Source organism: Rutidosis leptorrhynchoides, chromosome 4 (genome assembly GCF_046630445.1).
Source record: "Rutidosis leptorrhynchoides isolate AG116_Rl617_1_P2 chromosome 4, CSIRO_AGI_Rlap_v1, whole genome shotgun sequence".
Taxonomy (NCBI): Eukaryota; Viridiplantae; Streptophyta; class Magnoliopsida; order Asterales; family Asteraceae; genus Rutidosis; species Rutidosis leptorrhynchoides.
Window position 1 is genome coordinate 370,443,409 of NC_092336.1, and position 8,935 is coordinate 370,452,343.

Here is an 8,935-nt window from a genome sequence, read left to right on the forward strand (position 1 = left end):
AGATGTGCAAGAGCTTGTAAAGTGTTGCGACGCATGCCAAAGGCAAGGTATTATCTCTATGAAGAACGAGATGCCTCGGACTAATATCCAAGCTTACAAGATCTTCGATATATGGGATTAGACTTTATGGGGCCATTCCCTAAGTCTAATGGGAAAGAATATGTCCTCGTAGCAGTAGATTGCGCCTCCAGATGGGACGAATCCAAGCATTTCCAACCAATGATGCCAAGGTCATCACCAACTTCCTGAAAAGACTCTTTTGCCGATTCGGAGCTCCCCGCGCTATAATAAGTGATAGAGGCACACACTTCTGTAATACCCAATTTATGAAGGTGATGCAACAATACGGAGTTACCCACAAAATGTCCACTCCCTATCATCCGCAGACTAACGAATAGTCGGAAGTCACCAACAGAGCACTCAAGAGAATTCTAGAACGCACTGTCGGCCATCACGGGAATAAATGGGTCGAGAAACTAGACGACGCTCTGTGGGCATTCCGGTCTGCTTACAAGAATCCTCTAGGAACTACACCCTACCGCATGATCTATGGAAAAGCCTGTCACCTTCTGCTAGAACTAGAGTATAAGGCTCTCTGCGCACTAAAAACCTGTAACCTTGATCCTTCAGTAACCGCTAAGCATCGGAAGATGCAGATGAATGAACTCGCTGAATTAAGAGACCAAGCTTACGAGACGTCATATATCTACAAGTAACGAACGAAGCTGACACACGATGCAAGACTGATACCTACAAAGTTCGCTCCTGGAGATAAAGTTCTACTCTTTAATTCTCAATTTAAGAAATTCGATGGAAAATTCAGATCAAGATGGAGTGGGCCGTACAAAGTAATACATGTTTTTCCACACAGAGCCGTAGAATTAGAAGGACCTAATGACAACTTCAAAGTCAACGGTCACCGATTGAAAGCTTATCTAGAAGACCACGACAAGGAGGAGTATCTCTTCTCCTTTGATCCAATCTGAAGACAAACCAGGAAAAGTCGAGCTCTAACGACTTGATAAACAAAGCGCTCTTGGGAGGCACCCCTTGCTTATCCTTTTATTTTTTTTAAATTATTTTCAGTCTAAGAAATATTTTACTGAGCACTAACCCTAAGCGCCATGCTTGCACTTAGTACTTACGAGTTTGTTGAATGTATTCAGGAAAAATGCCAAGTTCAGGAGCTTCCTATTGTATTCCAGTTCGCAGGAGAAGGACTCCCAGAGTATACCTATCAGAGAGCAGTACAGATCAGTTTAGGCCATCTACATGACAGTTAGGTCCAAGGCATTTGATCCTTGAGAGTGTTGAGGAGGACATCAGTACGACACCGCCATCTCCTTTATTACGACGCTCCAAGCGTTTAGCTTCGAGACCCGCTGAGCATCTAGAGCTGCTAGAGACACGTGAGCCACAGACTTTGATTCACTATGGAGCCACCTTGAATGACCCAGATGTTACTTGGGCATTACTTAGAGACCAGCAGAGACTTTATCGAGCTCTCAGAGCATACCTTCAGCGTGAAGGAATGCCAAAGAGTACTCTAGGCCCTTCGTCATTCAGACTAGCACGCCGTGTTCCGCAAACACGATAAGCTACTCCTAAGTGCTCCACCCCGGTGTCAGTTCATTAAGTCGCCTCAGTCGACGTTCCAGCTCACGCTGCTCCCATCACGCCGCCTGTATTAGCTGTTTCACCTGCCTGAGTCATTGAGGCAGTCTCTGTTCGTGAGCCACCTGAGGGCTGCCACTTAGTGATAGTACCTATCTAAGTAGAGCCACCCATGGCCCAGTGTTTTGAGATTATCGGGAGCATCCCCGATGAGTAGCCATTTCCGAGCCTATCACACCAGGAATTTCCATCGAAACTTTGTCTATACACGCTTTTGAGTCCCGAGTTGGATGCAGGACAGCCACTTAAGTATTTTTCGAGACTCGAGGATGATGATGATCCTTTCGGACCTAATGGATACTTCGCGGACACCGCTCGACAAAATGGCCAAGAGAGTATTCCGTAGGCTACTTTATTTTCTTTCAGTTTATCTTTTAAAAGCATTGTATAAAAAGTTATATATCTAGTGGAAATGCTACTCTCTTTTATTCTTCATGCAGAATTTTATCAAAGAGACTGGTCCTTTCCAGCATTAGGAGCCCGACCATAGGAAATCCCAGCACTAGGAGAGTAACTTGACTATAGGAAAGTAATCTTTCCTCAAATCTCTTTTCAATTATCGCGCACTTAAATCTCTAAGTGTGGGGTCATCCCCGCACCAAACTTAGAGATTCTAGAAGATACTGTCCTTTATTTACAAAATATTAAAATATTCTATTCCAGAGAACATTAGGGACAATATTCTTCTAAGTGTGGGGTATTGGGTAAAGGTTTAAGGATAAGTAACTGTAAAATACCAAAGTTTTGAAAAATTCTTTTGTCTAAAAAGTAATTAGCAAAGAATATTTAGGTAATTTTGAAAAATTCTTACCTCGTTTCACCGAAAAGATTCTATAAAATTGCTAAAAATCAGTTTTCGGAACATTTATTAGAACGGAACGATTAAGCTAAAACTCATGATTTACGTCAAAAGATTTCTTTCGAAAAATATGTAAAAGGCTACGCATGACCAAGCACAACCCCTACTCCCAAAAAGTGAGGACTCTTGGACCCAAAGAATCTGTATGACCCATCAAATCTACAGGACTTTGTCAATTCAATTGATGAGCGTGCCGGTGTACAGTTCAAGTTAGAACTTGGTTTTGACATACGTTTCAAGGCCAATGGTTAGTAAGCACCATACATGGTGCAGATGCGATACTCCTTCCGAAATCATTCTGAATAGAGAAGACAAAAAGCCATCCGTTTCTGTTTCCACTCCACTCAATTTAAACTCGACCAACTCACACAAAGAGTTAATGAATCAGAAATATTCACTCCAAATTCACTCCCAAAATACACTACCCATTCACCTTCATTCCCTTTCTGCTTATCAAAAGAACCAGAGATTGATGAAGATATAGATCAATCAAATTCGCTTAAAAAAAAGATTCCGAACCCCCGACTGTTTTTGATAGGTCAAAGACCTATTTTCAGTGAATTATCACTTCCTTTCTGGGCACCAGGAACAAAGGAAAAAAGTTATGAAGAAAAAGTATGTTGAAAAAAAAAAGAAGATAGAGCAAACTCTCTAAATAAAGGCAAGAAAAACCAGAGAAGTTGCCCAAAGAAGAAGAGCCATAAGAGCCAAGAAAATTCTAGACAATGTCTTAGCAAAATCCGCATCTTTCGAAGAAAACTCTTACGGAATTTAAGCCGTTCTCTATCCAAAAAGGATACTCTGAAGAATCGAAATCTATCAATTCTCTCTAAATCAAAAGATCTGTATACCTTTCACCCTTTTCTATGAATTCCTCAACCAACCCTATACCCCGTCTTTCTCTTGAAAGGATGACTAGGAAGAAGATCAGTGTCGTCCTTACTTAACCGGTGGAGATATCGATGCTTTACCAAGCCTATGATGAGAACTGTTACACGACTGGCTTCTGAGCGACAATACAACTAGATTAGGGCACTCTAAACACCTGAGTGATATGAGTGATCTGTTAGTAAGAAGCCTGGTCATGTATACTCTACATATGAGAGTTGGAAAGTACGCCTTTTTCACTATGGACGCGATTGAAATCTAGCGACCGAAACCATCGAAGTTCGAAACTTTCTCTATTACTTTCAAAAGATGTGACGACTTCTGATGAAGGCATAATAAAAGGTCCAAGGTTGGGCGAGGGAGAATCTATTAGAGAGATCCTTATATTCCCACTTTTTACATGAGGACAAGCAAAGCTAAGTGTGGGGTATTTGATATCGGCTAAAAAGTCACGTTTTTACCCCCGATATTGGGCCCTAAAATCCATAAAGTTCCAAACTTTATCGCAAAAATAATCGCTTTGTCGGTTGATTTTGTAGATTAAGTAATTACGAAGGCGATGCAAAAAGAATCAAGTAAAACGGAGCTAAAACGAAGAATCTAGAGCTAAAACGGTGAAAGAAAAGAAATCAAGTTACGATCCAGTGAAACCAGCTGACCAGGCAAGCCAAACGGCAGGTGAGATACTCCTTCCAAAATCATTCTGAATAGAGAAGACAAAAGTCATCCGTTTCCGTTTTCACTCCATACATTTAAAACCGGCCAACTCACACAAAGAGTTGATGAATCAGAAAATACTCACCCCAAATTCACTCTCAAAATACACTACGCATTCACCTTCATTCCATTTCCGCTTTTCAAAAAGATCCAGAGATTGATAAAGAGATAGCTCGATCAAATTCGCTTCAAAAGCACTTGTTAAAAAATTTCGAACACCTGATTGTTTTTTATAGGCCAAAGACCTATTTTCGGTAAATTATCACTTCTTCTCTGGGCACCAGGAACAAAGGACAAAAGTTATGAAGAAAGGGTATCCGAAAAAAAAATGATTATGAAAGAGCAAAGTCTATAAATAAAGGCAAGAAAAACCCGAGAAGTTTCCCAAAGAAGGATTGCCGAAAGAGCTAAGAAAATTCTAGACAAAAGTCTTAGCAAAATCCGCATCTTCCGAAGAATCTTTTACGGAATTTAAGCCGTTCTCTATCCAAAATGGATACTCTGGAGAATCAAAATCCATCAATTCTATTTAAAAAATCAAAATATCTGGACACCTTTCACTTTTCCATGAACTTCTCAACCAACCCTACAACCCGTCTTCCTCTTGAAAGGATGCCTAGGAAGAAGATCAGTGACGTCCTTACTTAATCGGTGGAGATATCGATGCTTTACCAAGCCTATGATGAGAACTATTACACGACTGGCTTCTGAGCGACAATACAACTAGATTAGGGCACCCTAAACACTTGAGTGACATGAGTGATTTGCTAGTTAGAAGCCTGGTCATGTATACTCTACATCTAAGAATTAGAAAGTACGCCTTTTTCACTATGGACACGATTGAAACCCAGCGACTAAAATCATCGAAGTTCAAAACTTTCTCTAATACTTTCAAAAGATTTGACTATTTCTGATAAAGGCATAATAATAGGATCCAAGGGTCGGCGAGTAATAATATATTAGAAAGAACCTTATATTTCCGCTTTTTGCTTGAGGACAAGCAACATTAAGTGTGGGGAATTTGATATCAGCCAAAAAAATCACGTTTTTACCTCCGCTATTAAGCCCTAAATCCATAAAGTTCCAAAATTTATCGTAAAAATAATCGCTTTGTCAGTTGATTTTGTAGATTAAGTAATTACGAAGGCAATGCAAAAAGAATCAAGTAAAACGGAGCTAAAACGGAGAATCTAGAGCGAAAACGGTGAAAGTCAAGTTACGATCCAGGAAATAGGCTGACCAGGCTAGCAAACGGGCTGCCAAACGGGCTGCCAAATGGCTTGCCACTAAGGAAAATGGCTTGCCACACAGGTCAAGCAAACGGGCATCGAAAACGGCTGACCAAGCCAAACAGCTCCTGCAAACGGCCTGCCAAACGGCCAGCCAACCGTTTTCAAACAAAATCCAAGTCTATTTAAAGGGCTTATTCCATCCATTTCAACACACACTCAATTTTCAATTCATTTTATATTTTCAAATTTTTAGTTAGTTTTTAGTAGTAGCTAGCTTAGCTTTTATTTTCCGGAGGATATTCCGGCGAGTCCCTGCGATCTCGGGCAGATTTCTTCAGCCTTTTCAGGTTTTTATCCGAAACGCTTGTCTTTTGTATTAAACATGTTTTTTTACTATTTATGTTTAATAATGCATTCCGATATTACCATGTTAGCTTAATTAATCTGTATGTTGCCATGATAGAAGTTTGGGTTAGCGTAGTTATGTTAAATTAGTACGGTTACTATTGTTATGCTGAACTTGTAAGTCTGATAGATTTGTATGCTAGCATCTTAAGGATTGACCAACCTAAGTTGTGATCAGGACTTGTCCACCTATATGAACTTAGGTACTTCATAGGATTATGACCCCTGGTTATACTGTATCTAAATATTCTATGAACTCGGTATGGCCGGAGTTCCCAAGAGGCATCTAATGCGCTTTTAGGACACGGAACTTAGGAATTGAGACATGAATGACCTAGTATGACTATTGACTGTTCCAAGGAGACCTTTTAGGAGCTGTTAAGATCTAGCTAGTGCCTTGACTGTATGACCCAAACATATTGCATGTTCTTGTTTGATTGTTGCCCTAGGATTAAATCATATCAACTATTTAGGTATCTGCTACGTTTCTATCTACTTTACTTCAGTATATCAACTAATGTTTGATTTGGTATGATCTCATTAGTATGATAAAATAGTTGTTAGTTTTCATTTAAGGTTTTATCAACTTAACCCGACGGACTCCTTCCGTTTGTGATCAGTGTTCAATCAACACGACACGTTGTTATTCGGTTAACTAAACTGATAAGGAGCGTTAGGATTAGAACTGAACTCACTAATAAACCTAGTGCTTTACTAAGGATAACCTCTGAGTTATAGTTACATTTCAATTATACAACCTAGTGACATGCTTTTCACTACTCAACGAGAACTCTGAGCGTCTAGAGATAAGTAGGTCTGTGTAATTGGCTCATCCAACCATATCTACACCATTCCAATCATAGCTCTAACATCAATATAATTACCTTCCCCTAGCCCAAACTAATATCTTGGTCATCATTTCCTTGATCTGCATACTCTAGATATCCTTCCACTTTATTTACTTTTCTGCATTTATGACTATTAGCTTAAAAACAAACTACTATCTTTTACTCAGGTAATTTAACTAAAGACAATTATCCACTTGATTTTCAATTCGTTAAACTATTCAAAAGCACGACCCTAGGTTAACTTACACTTTCTTCCATTAGAAAGTCAAAAGTAAATTTAGGCCCCGTTAAATATAAATAATAAACCACTGTTCGCTACTCTGATCAGCTGATTATGACGCTTGCGACCTAACAACATTGCATGAATAAACCGTCCATTTTGATCATATCACTTAACATCATGGTTCTCTAAGAAGCAAACATCCGTCGCACTATCTACTACCGAAGCGAAATATGTTGACGTAGGAAGAGCATGTGCACAAGTGCTATGGATGAAAAAAACCTTCATAGATTACGGTATCATCTCATATGAAATACCTATTTGTTTTGATAATTAGAGTGCTATAGACCTATCTAAGAATAAAATATTACACTCTATGACTAAACACAAAGATATTAGGCACCACTTTTTACGTGATCATGTCCAAAAAGGTAATATTGTAATTGATAAAGTAGACTCCTTAGAAAACATTGTTGATATCTTTACTAAGCCTCTGAAAAATGAGATCTTCACTCTACTAAGGAATAGGTTGGGTATGATGGATCGTGTGCCTTAATTAAACCTACCGAAGACGTGCGGTCGAACCACGGTCGATCGTGAGGTCAACCGCACAACAGTTGGCGGCTGTTTTGTCCTTTTCCTCATCATCTTTATTATCCAAACCACTTTTTTACCAACCCCACTCCTTCCTTACACCCAAACCACTAGATTCCAGATTTCATTGTCTCCCTTCTCTCTAACATCTAGTGGTCCTCAAAGGTAAGCATCCAAATCCTTTTATCTTGCTTACTTTAAAAATTTTCTCATGTAATTCTTAAATTCTTGCATAATCTCACATGAGAATGATTTTAGTGTCTTTAATAACTAATAGAAACACTTGTTTTGATGCATAGCCTATCAACTTTGTGAAAGCTTGTTTGAAAATATCTTATCTAATAGAGTGTCAAGTAGGAAGTTTTTCTTGCATAATCCATACAAGTTGATTTTCTTTTCAAACCACTCATGCACACACAAATGTTTGACCAAACTCTTGTGGTAATTATTAGTCTCATGGTATTTATCAAACAATGGCAAACAAAAATTGAAATGATGAACCTTGTGTAACTTTTCAAAATGGCACACCTTACTTGTTTTAAAAAATGTGTCTAGACAAAAATTAATCGACACATGTCCATCATATAGGTTTTCAAAATCATGTTGTAAACATGAATTTTTACTAAAATATTCATGTTCCTAGGAAATGACTAACACACGAGGGAAATGTGCGGCGTATCACCAACAACAAATGAAAACTTGAATCCTTCTTGAAGAAAGAGTTGTTCACTATGATAAATTCTCAAATCTTCATAAAACATTCACTCAAAAGGAATGTTTGTCTTTCTTAAACCTAGATGAGGTTATATATCCACCACTTATTCGAGAATTTTATGCCCAACTCGAACTTGTCAACTCAAATCAAGTTAAATTTACACTCGGTAAGAAAATTCACACTTATCATCTCTCATACTTTGCTTCGGTTATGAGAATTCCCTCACAAGGTCGTGATTTCTACACTCCTCGAACTGATCTTAGATCCACACACCCAACATATCTCATACAAGAAGTACTATCCACCATCACTCACTCTGAAGTACCTCACAATATCAATCACCACATCTGTGTTCGAGACTCCGAGATTCATCATGATCTTCAACTCCTCCTAACTGTCATCCACCATAATAACTATTGTAGGGAAACTTCCGTTGCTTATCTCTCGGGAACCGAGGTAGCCATCCTATGGTCCTTTATATCAAACGAAGACATGAACCTATCCTTTGTCGTGTCTCAATGAATGGGAAATCTTTTTAACCTTCCAAATCACTCACTTCCCTATTCTATTCATCTCAATCGCATCTTTCGACACCTAGAAATGATAACTCCCTTAGAAATTCCTCGCTCCGTGTCAACCACTCCGCTTACCTTTTGGATTGCCACTCCTATCACTATCCTCTCATCCGAATCTGAGGACTCGAAAATCTTGGATGCCGTCAACATCAATGCCAATTATCTTTAAAGTGTTGGTTAGAATTGTCTTAAGGGCGGGTTGTTATGT